The sequence below is a fragment of the Castor canadensis genome, chromosome 13 (genome assembly GCF_047511655.1).
Source record: "Castor canadensis chromosome 13, mCasCan1.hap1v2, whole genome shotgun sequence".
NCBI lineage: Eukaryota > Metazoa > Chordata > Mammalia > Rodentia > Castoridae > Castor > Castor canadensis.
The window spans coordinates 5,459,175-5,475,581 of record NC_133398.1 but is presented as its reverse complement, the minus strand read 5'-3'; the positions used below and the strand labels follow the sequence as shown (position 1 = coordinate 5,475,581).

Here is a 16,407-nt window from a genome sequence, read left to right as displayed (position 1 = left end):
TCCAACATCTTGACATTGCCTTTCACACCTGTCCTGCCATTAGCCAGTAGCCCATTGGTCCAGCCAAATGGGCCAGAGAACATCTAAATTCTGTTCCATAGCTGGGAAGCCAATGATGGATTCACATAGGCTGCTTCGTTATTTGAGCTACTTTACAAAATTTCCTGAAATTTTCATTTCATTATTTCCTTCTTTTGTCTTGGTCTGAACCTAACGCAAAGATTTTGTTAACAAACACATTGAGTCTGCCACAGTGGTTGAATGCAAGCTTTGAAATCATATAGCACTTGGTAATGCATGGACCTGGATGTGTCACTGACCCAGGCTTGTGAAATGACCAGGTTTGCAAAAGAGAAAGCAGCTTTTCAGTAGATGGCTAAGTATGGAGATGAAAGGGCAGCGCTCAAGTCTGCCTCACTGAGGGGTATTTATGGGATAAAGTGGCAGAGTGGCCGGGTGCTGGTGGCTCAGGCCTGTAATCCTAGCTACTCAGGAGACAGAGATCAGGAGGATCGCGATTTGAAGCTAGCCTGGGCAAACAGTTCTCAAGACCCAATCTCAAGAAAATCCATTACAAAAAAAAAAAAAAGACTGGTGGAGTGGCTCAAGGTATAGGCCCTGAGTTCAAATCCCAGTACCTCAAAAAAGAAGAAAAAAGAGGTAGAGTGACTGAAGCTTTGGAAAAGGGGATTGGGAGTGAAGGCATCAGTGGTCTGCACATGCTCCATCAGTCCTCATCGCTCTTTGTAGGACGTATGCTCGGAAAATGGAGACCTTAGCAAGCTCTGAGGGCAGTTTTCAGCCCTCAGAGTCAATGAAATCACTCATTGGACACTCACACAGGCCCAAGAATTGGTGATTTCAACAAAAGTGGCCTTCAAGTCCCTAATAAGTTACCTAGGCAATCATTACTACCCTGACTTACTGTCAGAGGTATCACCTACAGCAGAGCTAGAGGGAGACTAATATACTGGCCAGCTGTGTGACCTCCAGAATTACTGATTTGTGTGTGTGTGTGTGGTACTGGGGCTTGAACACAGGGTCTTCACCTTGAGCCAGTCCATCAGCCCTATTTTTGTGAAGGGTTTTTCAAGATAGGGTCTTGCAGAACTATTTGTTCTGGCTTCAAACTGTGATCCTCCTGATCTCTGCCTCCTGAGTAGCTAGGATTACAGGTGTGAGCTGATTTCTTTCTTTTTTTTTTTTTTTTTGAGATAGGGCCTTCCTCTGTTGCCCAGACTGGGCTTGAACTCTTGTACTCAGTCCATCCTCCTGCCCCAGCCTTTCAAGTAGCTGCGACTACAAGTGCCAACTATTGTGCCTAGCGCCAAACTTGGTGACTTTAAAGGGCAACTAAAAGCAAGTGCAGCACAGTAGGTCTAGAGGGGCTTCTTTAGGTTTTGACGTGGTGTCACTTGTCACTGGCTGCTCAGTTACACAGCCTGGTGGTTATGGCTCACTGTTTAAGGAAGCAATGAATGTAACCTTGCCATATAGTAAGCCCAGTCAATGGAAGTCATTATTCAAGATTCACAAAACAGAGGCTGGGGGTGGCTCCGTGGTAGAGCACTTGCCTAGCATGTGTGAGGCCCTGGGTTCCTCCCCAGCCACACACACACACAAAGAAATCAGTGCTTACTGAGTACCTCCTATGAGTCACGTGCTCAGGAAATAACTAAATGCTCTGACTCCTTCTGGATGGCTTTATATGCTCTACTTATAAATTCAATTCTAAATGAAGTGATTTGTCAGAGTTGCAAAAGCCATCCTAGGGAAAACTGGTGCTTTCATATGAGTCAAGGTGGTGGCACCAAACTGTGCCGGTAGTGCATTCATTACCAAGCTTGTGTGGAAAAAGAGAAACCAGTTTTTCTTAGGAATGCCCTTGATGAAACAGTACAAATAATTGTATCAAATTCAACCTTGACAACATACCTTTTTAAGTATTTTGTGTGACTAAATGCATTTCCACTGCACAAAACAGTGCAGCCAACCTTCTATATCTTTAGCTTCTGCATCCACACATTGGACCAATGTGTCTGCAGGAGCACGTGCACCCTTTTTCTCCTAAACAATAGTGTAACAACTATTTACATAACACTTACATTGTATCCGGTAGTATAGATAATCCAGAGGTGATTTAAAGTATATGAGAGAGACTGCAGATACAGTCGGGTAGAGCACCTGCCTGGAATGCTCAGGACCCTGGGCTGGATTATCAACTGAAAATAAAAGAAAAGAAAAGCCAGATGTAATGGCTCACACCTGTAATCTTAGTTACTCAGGAGGCAGAGCTCAGGAGGCTCACAGTTCAAGGCCAGCCCAAGCAAACAGTAAGGGAGACCTCCATCTCAACCAACACCTGGGCTCAATGGCACACACCTGTCATTCCAGCTACATGGGATCCAGGCCAGCCCGGACATAAGAAAAGACCCTATCTCAATAATAACAGGAACAAAAAAGGCTGGAGGTGTGGCTCAAATAGCAGAGTGCTTAACCACTGAGTTCAGACCCTAGTAGTGCCAAAAAAAAAAAAAAAAAAAGGGAATTCTGAATCCAAGAACTTTAGAATTGCTGATTTAGCGTTTGCTATGTAGCAGAGCTGCTTGGAGGGTTTTGTGAATAATGTCCTCCTCTCAGGCCGGTGAGGAACTCATATGAACCACAGTTCCACAATCTGTAGCCACCACCAAGTGTCCAAAGCTGCCTCCCTTCCATCCCTTCCATCTTCAGCTGTGTTTTAGCCAATGTCCTCATCCTTTGTCTAGGGTGAATTTTCTCTCAGGAGTTTCTATTCGCTTCCAGGATCTGCCTGTCCCTGAATTGCCCTGAAATCTGTCGGCAGATGTCCAAACCCTCCAGCTGACGTTTCGGATTCTTTCCAAAGGAAAGGCTTCTCAGATATCCGCCCCCCGCCCCCGACGGTGGGGGGGAGTCCCTGGCTTGATCTATCCCATTTCCCCTGGACTCAGAATCAGACTGGTGAGCCCGTGAGAACTAGATGGATAGAAAGCCATACATTTTCCTTGAAACTTAAATATGACACCTGGAAGGTTAGACGTCTAAATGGTAACAAATGGTGACCATGTAACCGACCCATATCCCAGCAAGGATTATTTCCAATCAGATGTTTTTTAGTCATGTGTGGTGAAATACACATCACACAAAATCAGTCATTTTAACTACTGTAGAGTGTGCAATTCAGAGATGGTACATCCACAGTGTTGACAATCATCCTTATTGTCTAGTTCCAGAAGTGTTTCATCATCCCAAAAGGAATCCCCACCCCAATTAAGCAGTGACTTCCCTTCCCCCTCCCCCACCCCCTGGCCACCACTAATCTGCTTTCTGTCTCTATGGATTTGTCTATTGTGGATATCTCCCATCTATAGAATCACCCAGCAAGTGGCCTTTTGTGCCTGATTCCTTTCCTTGAGGACAATGCTTTCAAAATCCATCCAGGTTGTAGCACGGTACTTCATTCCATTTAGTGGCTGGGTAATGTTTTAGTGTGGATATACACATTTTGTTTATCCATTCATCTGGGGATGGGCCTCTGGATTACTTCCTCTTTCTGATAATTGTGAATGATGCTCTGTGAATGACTCCGTGTAAGGTTTTGTTTTTAATTCTTTGGAGGTATGGAACTAGGAGGTAGATTGCCTGGTCAAATGATAATTCCATGTTTAACCCTTTGAGAACCTGCCAAGCTTTTCCATAGCCACTGCCCTGCTGTCCATCCCATCAGCAATGTATAAACATTCCAAAATGTCCATCCCCTTGCCAACACCTGTTAGCTGCCATTTTAAAAATGACAGCCATCCTAGTGGGTATGAAGTTGTGTCTCATTGTGACTTTGATTTTTTTATTCATGTGCTTATCAGCTATTTGCATATCTTCTTTGGAGAAATGTCTATTTAATTCCTTTGAACATTTTTTCATTGGTTGTTTGCCTTTTATGTTGTCATTGAGTTCTAAGAGTTCTTTATATGTTCTGGATCTTACACCCTTATAGATATATACTTTACAAATATCTACTCGCATTTTGTGGGTTGTCATCTCATTTTTTTATATCAAGTTAGATTTTGAGATCTTTTATTTCTCTAGGGCATACACCTCTGAGATCCTGGCAGCCCAGGGCAGGACTTGATCCCTAAGTGCTCCTTCTCCATCCTAGCTATGCTACCACCTCATATGTCAGCTCCATCAGTCAGTTTGGTTTCCTGGGCTCCATGTTGAGGAAGATGGTGATGTGGCCAAGGGGAAGGAGGACCATGATTCAGAAATTCTGCTGTGGGCACCCTTTTCTGATCCTTGCCATCTTTGTCCTTTATTTCAGAGCTTCCTCTCTGGGCCTGGTGGTGTATGCCTGTAATTCTAGTACTCTGGAGGATGGGACAGCAGAATTGAGAGCTGGGGGCTACCCTGGACTACATAGCAAGATCCTGGCTCAAAAAAATCTGAAGCAACTGAAATAGGATGACTGTACTTCCCACTCTTTTTCAGTGTATTATACTGGGATTCCTGGCAAGAGAAAGAAATCAAAAAGATTCAAAGAGAAAAGGAAGAAGTCAAATTATCCCTATTTGCAAATGATGTGATTTTGTATTGAAAAGACCCAAAAGATTTCACCAAAAACTGCTAGATTTGATAAACTCTCTCAACAATGTAGCAAGATACAAAATCAACATGCAAAAATTAGTACCTTTTCTATATACTAGTGGTGAACAAGATGAGAAAGCAATCAGGAAAACAGAGGCTCCAGCTCTCTTGCTGGGGATCCCATGCGCAGGGCCATTTCTTCAAAATAAACCCAGGGCTAGTATTTGAAAAGAAAAATCAGGAAAACAATCCCATTCACAATGGTCTCAAAAAAATTAAATACCTAGGAATAAACTTAACCAAGGTGATGAAAGACCTCTCAATAAAAACTACAAAACATTCGAGAAAGGAACAGAAGCTGGGTGCTAGTGGCTCACACCTGTAATCCTAGCTGCTCAGGAGGCAGAGATCAGGAAGATATCAGTTTGAAGCCAGCCACAGGTAAATAGTTCATAAGACCCTATCTTGGAAAAAACCCAACACACAAAAAAAGTGTTGGTGGAGTGGCTCAAGTGGTAAAAAACACCTGCCCACCAAGCATAAGACCTGAGTTCAAACTCCAGTGTTGCCACAAGAAAAAAAAAAAAAAGAACTGAGTTGAATTCTGCTTCTTTCATTTGCTGTGTGTCTTTAGACAACTGAGTGTCATTCTCTGAGTGTCTGAGGTTTGTTTCAGAATCAAATGAGATAAGGTACGTTGGCTGTTGGCACAGTGAACATCTAGCAGGCATTCAACACAGATAGGTTATTACTCTCACTCTTTCTTAGACAACTCCAAGGGTCCCATTGGTCCTGTCAGTCAGCAGTTGCTGCATAGCAAACAGCCCCCAGACTTTGTGGCTTCGAAGTCAGCCTCAGGCAAATAGTTCAGGAGACCCTATCCTGAAAAAAACCCACCACCAAAAAGGGCTGGTGGAGTGGCCCAAGTAGTAAGAGCAGGTCCTGAGTTCAAACCCCAGAGCTGCCAAAACCAAACAACAACAACAACAACAAAAACCTGCCTCTTCTTTCCTTCCCTGACCCTAAACCCCTCCAAAATTTTCTGCTGTTTTTCCTCAGCCCCATTCCCAAGTTTTATACTGGACTTTCATTTCTCTTTTATTCCTCGGGTTCTGCTCCTTCCTCCTTTCTCTTCTCCCAGTGTCAGTTAGGCAAAGTTGTATAAGACCCAGGTATGGTTCAAAGGAAAGATGCCAGGGTTTCCTGTTGGGATGCCCTGAGTTGTTGAGCCCCTTGGGGGAGACTTTGGGTTTAGCCTGAATGTACCGGGGCTGACTGCCTCCCAGGGTCTGCACAGGGCCCCATGTGTTCTCCATTCCCCACAGTTGTTTTCTATTCTTACTTTCTGGTAGTACTGGGATTTGAACTCAGCTCCTTATGCTTGCTAGGCAGGTGCTCTTACTGCTTGAGCCACTCTGCCAGCCCAATATGGTTGTATTTTTAGCTCCAGGCTCCCTGCCTACTGGAATGCTCCCTTAATGGAGGTCACATTCCCTGGGCCCATAGCACAGCTGCAGTCCCCTCCCGGGGCCCAGAGTCTCCCACCTCCAGGCCTTTGCTCACGCTGGTCCCTACACCTAGAAAGTTCTTCCCCATTTCCCTGCAATTATGCTTCACTTTTCCCTCAGGGACTGATATCAAGGGAATCTGTGCCAAGAAGTCTCCCAAAATCTCCCTGGCTGGGATCCAGTTCCTTCTGGAATGTCACCCTTTTCCCTCTTGAGTTAAGATGACCACATTCTGTGGACATCAGGACTTGTACAGGCTCTCATGGGTACAATTGTGCTATGGAGAATAAGACAGACAATAAGAAAGTGGGCTTACCTGGAAGTCCTGGAGCATGGGGTAACCCTACAAGCAAGTGGTCTCATAGAACTGGGTCATATTGCCTGTGCACTTATCCCCAGTGGCCTGTAGTTCTGGTGGCAGAGGAGGCACTAGGCCAGAAAGGAGCCAGGTGCCAAGACATTCAGAGCTGTCTGCAGCCTGGGCCTGGCAGATACCAAGAGTTCCCTAATTCACAGTGTGTAATGTTGCTTTTCCTTCCTTCCTTCCTTCCTTTCTCTACCTTCTCCTTCTTTCCTTCCTTCCTTCCTTTCCAGTACTGTGGCTTGAACTCAGGGCCTACACCTTGAGCCACTCCACCAGCCCTTTTTAGTGATATCATTTATTTATTTATTTACTTATTTATTTATTTTGAGATTAGATCTCACAAACTATCTGCCTGGGCTGACTTCAAACCTTGAGCTTCCTGATCTCTGCCTCCTGAGTAGCTAGGTTTATAGGCTTGAGCCAGTGGCACCTGGCTTTGCTTTTCTTTTCCTGACTCTGGGGTTGAAAAGCAAGCACTCTACTACTTGAGCCATACCTCCAGTCTATTTTACGCTGGTTATTTTGAAGATAGGGTCTCTTGAACTATTTGCATGGGCTGGCCTTGAACTTCGATCCTTCCAGTCTCAGCCTCTCAAGAAGTTATGATTATAGGCATGAGCCACTGGTGCCCAGCTTGTTTTCTTTTTAATCCCGGTTAATTTAGGAGTTTCATTTCAGCACTCTGATGAACACTGCAATCACTGATCTCAGAAAACGTTTTTTGCAATTCATCTGACAAGAGGAGTGGAGGTGTTGATAGCTCCTGAGGTGGGGAAAGCAAGGGTTCTGAGAACCTGAAGATTATCTACAGAGTCTGCCAGCAAATCTCCTCCTCCCCTTTGCCAGACAGTGCTCCCTCTATTGGTGGGGGGGAGCTTTTCTTTCCCTTTCCTTGAATCTGACCCATCCTGTGACTCACTTTGACCAATGGAGTGCAGTTAAAAGGACACACACATTGGGCCTGTCCATCTTTGACCCTTGGAACCAGCCACCATGCTCAGGAAGCCAGATAACCTGGTTGGAAGGAGAGGCCATGTGGAGACCCTGGAGGATGAGACACCATGCAGAGGAAGGGACTGAAGGCAGTAGTGAGAGTGACGGCAGTCAACACCAGAGAGAACAGAAGACTCATTGAGAGCTTACTGAATTGTGAGTGGCAACAAACTTGTTTTAAGCCACTAAGTCTGGGGGCTGTTTGTTATGCAGCAACTGCTGACTGATAGGACCAATGGGACCTTTGGAGGTGTCCAAGAAGGAGTGAGAGTAATAACCTATCTGTGTTGAATGCTTGCTAGATGTTCACTGTGCCAACAGCCAACGTACCTTATCTCATTTGATTCTGAAACAAACCTCAGAGACTCAGAAAATGATACTCAGTTGTCTAAAGACACACAGCAAATGAAAGAAGCAGAATTCAACTCAGTTCTTCTTCTTTTTTTTTTTTTCTTGTGACAACACTGGAGTTTGAGCTCAGGGTCTTATGCTTGCTGGGCAGGTGTTTCTTACCCCTTGAGCTACACAAGATAGGGTCTTGTGAACTATTTACCTGTGGCTGGCTTTAAACTGAGATGTTCCTGATCTCTGCCTCCTGAGCAGCTAGGATTACAGGCGTGAGCCACTGGTGCCTGGTAACTCAGGTCTTTCTGACTCAAGATTCTGAATGGCTCTGTGCTGGGAGAGGCAGGGGCAGAGACCTGGGACCTCTTCTGGGTACAGCCTGGATAGGACCCCCTGGAGCCTGAGGTGAGCTGGCTGGGCAGTGTTTATGTGAGTAGCAAATGTTGTGGACACTGCTTGGGCTGTATGGCTCCATGGAGGCTTGTTCTGGAAGCCAGCAGGGTCCACGTGAGAGGGAAGCCATTGGGCTGTCCCTTGCTATGTGCCTGGGCAGCACTTTAAGGCTGGCTCCATGTTTGTGTTCACAAGACCATATGGTTCTCCATCTCCCTCAGTGTGGCAGTGATTTGCCAGAGCTTTCTGGGGTCTTGCTGTCCAGAAGGACCAGACCCTCCTACCACAGTAGGCATGACACAGCATCTGGCAGCCAGGTGGCAGCAGGTGAAGGTCCTGGACCTCATTTTACTGGGTCCAAAAAGTGGGGCAATAGGACTCTACCTTACAAGATCATGGTGAAGAAGTCCTTATGGCATGTGGGTGCCAGCTCGTGCCTCAAGTGACATTCTCCCAGCCCTTCTCTCTTTCTCACTCTGTCCCCTCTTGCCTGTATGGACTTGAGTAAGTCACTAGACGTGTCTGTGTTAGTTTTCTCATCTGAAAGAGCTCAATACATGGGAGCTCTGGCTTATGGAGGGATGAAAGAAACCCAGCAAAGCCTCCGGTTACCCTGGCAATGAACATTAAATGGAGGCTTTGACTTCCCTCCTGAGGCCAGGCAGGAAGAGGATGCTGGGGAGGTCATACTCCTTCCCTGAGTCTTATTTCTCTCTCCATGTTTTTTCTTCTTTTGTTCAACAGCCTTTTATTAAGTACCTACTGTGTGCCATAGATTGAGTGACTGGATGAGCTCCTAGTCCAGGGGACAGGTATATAAAGAAGTCATCACCACCTGCAGGACAGGAAAGGCTGTACAGAGAGCTGGAGGGGTTGGTGGTGTGTGGCTGCCAACCCGTGCACATAGGATCTGGTGGGGCCATCAGGAAGGCTTCCCCGGGCAGGTACCCAGAGCTGAGCCACCAAAGGGGAAGCCAGTTGGGTCCACTGTGAGCAAGGCAGTAGGAGAATCAAAGCAAAGGGAAGAGGGAGAAGGAAAAACCTAGGAGGAGACAACTTTCTAAATGAGGTTTTTTTTCTTTTCTTTTTTAACAGGGTTTTCTGTATTTCACATGGAATTAAGACAGAGGAAATCCATGTCTAGCCATAATGTTATAATGTGATTTTAACAATAAAAAGAATATCAAGCTGGGTGCTGATGGCTCACATCTGTAATTCTAGCTACTCCAGAGGCAGAGATTGGGGGGATCGTGGTTTGAAGCCAGCTGGGGCAAATAGTTTGAGAGACTCTATCTTAAAAAATGAAACAAAACAAAACAAAACCATCATAAAGAAGGGCTGTTGGAGTGGCTCAAGGTGTAGGTCCTGAGTTCAGATCCCAGTACCAAAAAAAAGAGAATGTCAAGCCTGGTGTGGTGGCATATTCCTATAATCTCTGCACTCAGAAGGCTGAGGGAGGATCACTTGAACTCAGGAGTTTAAGACCAGCCTGGGTTACACAGCAAGACACTGTCTCAAAGAACAAAACAAAAAAGAGAGAATCATGGAAAACAAAAACAAGCAAAAGATGAAAATGTTACATTTCAATGTAACCAGACTTTGATATGTCACCAGGTGGTGTGGTCACCCCACAGCTGTATTTAAAGGGAAAAACAAAACAAGGAAACACTTGTACATCATTCATCCCAGCTGTCCCTAGCTTTGCCTTGCTTGGTCTGCTTCTTTTCTTTCTTTCGATAGTTCAGCTTTGACTAGTTGCTATTTCTTTTTCTTTTTCTTTTTGGCACTGAGGAACAGGGTCTTGCTCTTGAAGGCAGGCCTCCTATCCCTTGAGCTATGTCCCCAGTTGGTTGCTATTTTCTCTTTCTTTTTTTTTTTTTGTGGGACTGGGATTTGAACTCAGGTCTTCACGCTTGCTACACAAGTATTCTACTGCTTAAGCCATGTTTCCAGTCCATTTTGCTCTAGTTATTTTGGAAATGGGGTCTTGCAAACTATTTGCTCAGACTGGCCTTGAACCACAATCCTCCCAATCTCAGTCTTCCAAGTAGTTAGGATTACAGGCATGAGCAACAGGTGCCGGGCTTACTGTTTCCTTTATGGTAACTTTGATGACATGAAATGTGTCTTTGAATGTCCTCCTTCTGTGGCAGGCAGTGTCTTGGGGTTGAGTGACCCCAGCAGCATTGGTTTTGCTTCACACTCCACATGTTCCATCCTCCTTCCTATCCCTGTCCCCTGTGGGTCCTGAGTTCCTGGGAAAGCTTGGACAGGTGCCTTCCAGAGTCTGGGAAATCCTGATGCCAGTACTTATGGAGAAGCCTCAAACCAGAGACTCGTCCCCACACCTCCCAGAATGCCAGCCTTGCCCCTCTAAGAAAGGCTTACCCTCTGAAGACTAGCATTGCTGGATCCAATCCTAGCTCCACCACCCACGTCATTAGTGACCCTGCTGAAGGAGACCTCAATTTCTTTATCCCTGAAGTGGGAACCACATAAGAATGGTGTCACGAGCATTGAGTTAGCCCTTGTCCGTCTTAGCATCACACAGAGCCCGGACAAGGTGCTCAGTAAACTGCAGCTGTCGTAATCTCAAAGAAAAACACAGAAAGAAAAGGATTTCCTGAGCTGGGGATGTGACTGCTATTTAACTCCCAGGGACCCAGCAGCTCCTGCTGTGCCCAGAGGGCATCATGTCCTTTCCAGATGATGGATGTAATGGTTTGGATCAGAAATGTCCCCCACAGGCTCATCGGTTGAAGACTTGCTCTCCAATGCAGCAGTGTTCAGAGGTGGAACTTTGGGGAAGTAACTGGATCCTGAGGACTGATCTCATCACTGGATTAATCCACTGGTGGGCTCAGAATTTGACAGGCTATTGGGAGGTGATGGAAACGAGGAGGTGGAACCTACTTGAGGGAGTGGGTTCTTGGGAGCATCCATTAGGGTCTATTTCTCTCTCCCTCGTCCTCTCCCCTCTCTCCTTCTTGGCCATGAGTGAGCTTTGCTCTGCTATGGCCTCCCTGCCTCCAGTTTTGCCCTGCCACAGGTCTACTGTGACTCACATCTGAAATGTCCCTCTGCCACATAAGGTAGCACATTTACAGGTCAGTACTCATCTTTGGGGGCGGGGGTGGGGGGTGGGCATTATTCTGCCTGCTACAAAGTCTGTCTTTCTTCTCTGTCAAAAGGAAATAGTAACAATGTCTATCTTGTGGGTGGGAAGTGAGGACAAAAGGAGTGACTCCACAGGGAGTGCAGATAGCACCTAGTAAGCGCTCAGTAAACCACACGGTTACTAGCAGAATCATTTTTGTTGGTTGCTCTGTTGTAAGGATGGGGCTGGTTTGATGGACTTCTGTTTTGTTTTTTTTTTGAGACAGGGTCTCCTATGGAGACCAGGCTGGCCTTGAACTCAACATCCTCCTGCCTCAGCTTCCAAGAGTGTTGGAGTTACAGGTATGGAACACTCTAAAGATGGTTTTAAAATCTTTAAGAAGATGGAGAATGAAGATTAGGGTTACATACTTTCTTTTTGTGGAGATGGTTAAGGAATGAAGACATTGGTGGGGAAAGAATACAAATTTGATTATTTTGAAGAGAACATGGTACATGTAAGTATACTAGGAAAGTATAAAGAAAGTTTTAAAATTAGCCAGTATTCTACTACCCAGGAACTGACCTGGCCTTGGGAGCAAGTCAGGCCGAAGAGCTTTCATTTTGCTCTTAGGCCTGCCTATGTGGCCTTGAGCAAGTTACCTGTCCTTTAGAGCCACTTATTTTTCTCACTTGTGAATTGGGAAAATAATATACGCCCCAGGGTTGGGATTAAATGGGACAAACCAAAGCAAGTAGTCTAAAAGGGCATGGCCCTAGTGCTCAGTACGTCCAAGGAGTGAGATAATTTGCTGGGGCCACAGCTACATATTTTTTTCCTTTTTGAAATTGTTTTTCTGATTGCCAAGGTGTCTAGATAAAACCAGAACCCTCCTTAGCTCTCCCAACCTCAGTCCACAGAGGTAACCACCAGACAGGGCATTCTGGCAGACTTTTTGTTTTGCATTCACACAAATACACAACACGCAAGAGGAATGGTTTATTGCTTCTCATCTCACACAAAAGGGATGGAGTATCTGTGTTGTGCAACAACCTTGCCAGTGGAATGGAACAATGTATTATTTCTGCTTCCTTTTTCTGCATCCATCAGACAGTGTACATACGCTAACACAATCCGGGCTCTCGTGCTGTCAGCAGGCGCAGCAGCTCGGAGGGGGAGGGGGAAGGGGGAGGAAATGGGGGAGGGGGAGAGCGAGATCCGGCGCTCTCCCCCTTCTCTCCCCCCTCCCGCCGGGCCGCCCCCGCCCCGGCCCCTCCACCCTGCCCCGTCCCTCCCGGCCGCCGCGCCCTTTCCCTGCTCCTCCCCTCCCCCTCCCCGAGCCTGGTGCCCCGGCCGCCCCGGCCGCCCCGACCCCGTCCCCGCCCGCCCGCACCCCGCCCCGCGGCCCGTGCCCGCCGCAGGCCCCGCTCCCGCTCCCGCCCCGCGCGCCTTCCCGCGCGGCCCCTCCTCCTCTGGGGCCCTTCCCTCGCCAGCCGCCCTCCCCGCGCTCCCGCGACCCTCCAGTCCCGGGACCCCCGCAGGCCCGCGGGCAGCTCCGGGAGGCGCGGCAGGGGGCGCTGCGCGGGCCGCGGTGCGGGCGGCGGGCGGGGGCGGCGCGGAGGCGGGGGCGGCGGCGGCGGCGGCGGCGGCGGCGGCGGGGGGCGGGGAGCCGAGCGCGGGCGGGAGGCGGCGGCGAGACACAGCGCCGAGGCTCCAGGAGCGAGCTGCGAGCTGCGAGCGAGCGAGGGAGCGAGCGCCGAGCGAACCGGGAGGAGGAGGAGGAGGAGGAGGCAGCGAGCGCAGAGCGACGAGCACCGCGCCGCCGCCGCCGCGCAATCCGCCGCCATCCCGCCGCCCCCGCGCCCGGCCGCCGCCCGACCGCCATCGCCCAGCCCCGTCGCGCGCGCGGAACCAGACCAGGTGGGCCGCGGCCGGGGTGCGGGGCGCAGGTGGGTCGGGGCGGCGGGGCTTTGTCTCCGCGGCCGTCCGACCTTTGTCCGCGGGCGCGGCGGCTCGGCTCGGCCCGGCCCTGCGGCCGGCGCGGGGCTGCGGCCTGGCGGCCTGGGCGGGCGCTCGGCGTCGCTTGCTCGCCATTGTTGTGGCGGCGCGGCGGCCGGGCCGGGCCGGGCCTGGGCTGGGCTGGGCTGGGCGGGCAGACGGGCGGCGGCCCCGGGGCCCGGCCGGGCCGGGGTGCAGCGCGGAGCCGGGCGGGGCTCGGCCGGGGTCCCCGCGGCCTCGGAGCCCCGCGCCCCTCCCCCGCGGCGCCCGCTCCCCGGGTCGCCTGCCCGAGCGGGGACCCGCGCCGCCCAAGTTGGTGGCGGGGCGCCGGCCTGCGGGCCCATACAGGGCCGGCTTGAATGCGGGAACAAGGGCGTCATTTTCAAATCACTTAATGCTCGACTGCTAAAAATGTTTAATAATAAACAGGATGTCGCTGCTCGGGGCCTGCCAGATCGGGTTTTTTTTTAATTTTTTTCCCTCCTTTTTTTTTTTTTTTTTTTCCTCCCCCTCTCTTCTAAGTAAGACATACAGCCTTGTTGAAATTGTGGGCCTCGAATGAGCGGATTTGCCTTCAAAAAATTGGAGGCTGTTGTTTCTTTTCTTTTTCTAAATATCGTGGGAGTTCGGAGCCCACCTTTAGGCAAAATTAGGTGGTTTTTTTTTTTTTTTTTTCCCCCCCCTTCCCAAGGCAATAGTGAGCTTGAAGGGAGTGAGAGAAGCGGGGGGCGCCGAGGCGCTCTGGAGTGTGTCATGCTAAATGGCTGCCTGGGAGAAACCTTTACAAGCTTTTGGTTTCTAGGACTGGAAAACTTTCCCTGGGATTTTTCCTTTCTTGAAGGTTCAGTGTGCGTTTTCATGGGGCTTTCTACGTTATCATCCAGTTTGGTTTTTAAAAGCATCCGTTGGAATTCTAAGCAGGGTTTCTCTTGGACCTATCTGCAGTCACCTAGTCATATCTGTGCACAGGGCTGTGGTGTAGGATGGGACTAGAGGAGCTCAGGGTCTGGGGTGCAAATCCTGCTTCTGTCACCTCCAAACAGAGTGATTCTGAGGCTCTCTGAGTGTTGAGCAGCACAAAGATGGACTTTGCAACCTTGGCCTTGTAGAATTAGGAAGATGGTGCAGGGCCTAGCCAGTTCTTCCTCTCCTGGCTGTTCTGTAACTGCTGTCAGGTCCAGGACAGATGGCCACTTGTGGTGCCATCCATAGAGCAGAGCCATGCCTGAACATGCCACAGGTGCTGGCCTGAGGCTCTAGCAGGAAGAAAGGAATTCAAGCACAAAACCTTGGGTTAGTGCTGAATGTTTGTGAAGAACTGGACCAGAAAGGAGCCTCCCAGCACTCACAGAACCTAAATGGACCTGACCTGCTGTGTGTGGGAATAGGCCTCTGTCCTGGACCTGGGGTGGTCCGTTCTGATCTTACATTTGGTTTCAGGCAGGGTGGAACGGTACAAGATCGTCAGGACAACAGGCTGAGGCCTAGGGAGTCTTTGAAAGATAATTGCCTCCCTTTGGGATTGGCAAATAATCATTTGGGGAGCCTCTGCTGGTTCAGGCAGGAGTGTCTCTTGGAGCCTGGCAAACTGTGTCCTGGTCCTCATTGGGTTACATTATGCAAGTCACCCAGCCTCAGCTCAGACATCTGTAAAATGGGGATTATTATAATTGCCCTGGGTATCTCTTGGGGCTCTTGGGAGCCTCATGTAAGATTGATTGTAGTGTTTCTGTCCATAGGAAGGTGGTGAAAATGTGTGGTGTTTTTTTTGTTGTTGTTACTTTTTTCTCTGGTTCCTTTCTCTTAATCCTGTCTCCTGTTTGCTTGGTTTATAGAAGTGTGACCTTCCCACTTCACGTCCTATGGCCAGCTAATGTTTTGATAACCTGATTATTGCCTAAATGCCTGGAAGCAGCAGAATAACAGGAGAGCCAGGGAGCTCACCCAGATCTGGGCTCTGCTGTGTATTGGAGACCATGGAAGGACCTTGGCTAATAATGGGGGAGGCCAATCTTGGTCCCACTACTACGGAGGTCGGAGGCCCAGGTTGCCTTTTGGCCACACCTGATAACTTGCTGGTAAATGGCCCTGAAGTCACTGTGCTTGGATACATAGTGGCTCTGCAGTGGGGGGCAGGGGAGGATTTGTCCTGGTGCATTTTGGCATTCCCACCGCCATCTTGGCACAGTTTAAAAAACTTATGAGGCCCCTGCAGGTTCCTGGCTGTGGACCCAGCCTTCTGAGCAGGGTTGGTCACTTTATTATCCTTTTACTCTTCCTTTCTGACCTAACTTGCTTGGCCCAGTCTGGTCCTGGACTCTGGCTGGCGCTGACAGGTTAGAGGAGGAGGCCTTTGAGTCCCCCCGAGTGCTGGCTGCAGGTTGCCCTTGTGCCTGCCCTGGGTCCCTCCAGTTTCCCCTGGGAAAGAAGAAAGCCTGGGTCTGAGGAGCCTAAAAACCTTGGGAGAGTGGAATTTCAGGAATGGCAGGTCAGAACTGGTTTCTGCATGGGTCTGGTTGCCTTGGGCTTGGCTGAGGGATTTTTGTAGTGCCTTTCCTTTGGCCTCATCATCAACACCTTCCACCTCCTTTTGAATTTCTTGTCTCTTTCTTTTCCTGAAGGATTATTTTATTGTACTTTCAATATTTTTTTTTTTTTGGCCTGGCACAAAGTACTGACTCATGTTGCTAATGGCTGTATGCTGGTTATGTGTCTTATTATTCTACCATTTAAGATTGATCATTTCTGCGTTGGTTTCTATTTCAAACCAGAATAGGTCAGGAGGACCAGTGCGTGTACTTGTAAATTCAATAATGAGGCTTCTCTATGTCAAATGCACAGATCTTGTCACAGGCGGTCTATACCAGATCTTAGAACAGTGCATGTTCCCTTGAAAAATAAGATCGCCAGCAGATGTCCACTGGGCTTTGTGCTTTGAATGTCTTACTTTTGACGTTTAAATACATTTTGTGTAGAAGAGACAGGGCCACCTAGACCATCTTTTCAAATCAAAGCTCTATTGCTTTTTAAGATTTGGGGCTGGCACAGCCTCAGGAAGCTTGGGTCTGTGGTGCTGGAGGTGGGGGCAAGGAAGTGGAGCTGTTTAT

The 16,407-nt window shown here is 48.7% G+C and overlaps 1 protein-coding gene across 12 annotated transcripts in view; it reads left to right on the top strand.

Moving 5' to 3' along the window:
* Positions 1-12,998: 12,998 nt before the first annotated feature.
* Positions 12,999-16,407, top strand: part of Prrc2b (proline rich coiled-coil 2B) — an 84,318-nt gene continuing 80,909 nt past the window's right edge. For 4 of the 12 annotated variants that reach the window (XM_020172161.2, XM_074052967.1, XM_020172162.2 and 1 more), the window contains exon 1: positions 13,001-13,222. The gene's annotated coding sequence lies outside the window, so the exon portion shown is untranslated. Of the gene's footprint in view, positions 13,223-15,135; positions 15,379-16,407 lie in introns of those variants that run through there. The other 8 variants (XM_020172164.2, XM_074052968.1, XM_020172165.2 and 5 more) reach the window with 4 other exon arrangements.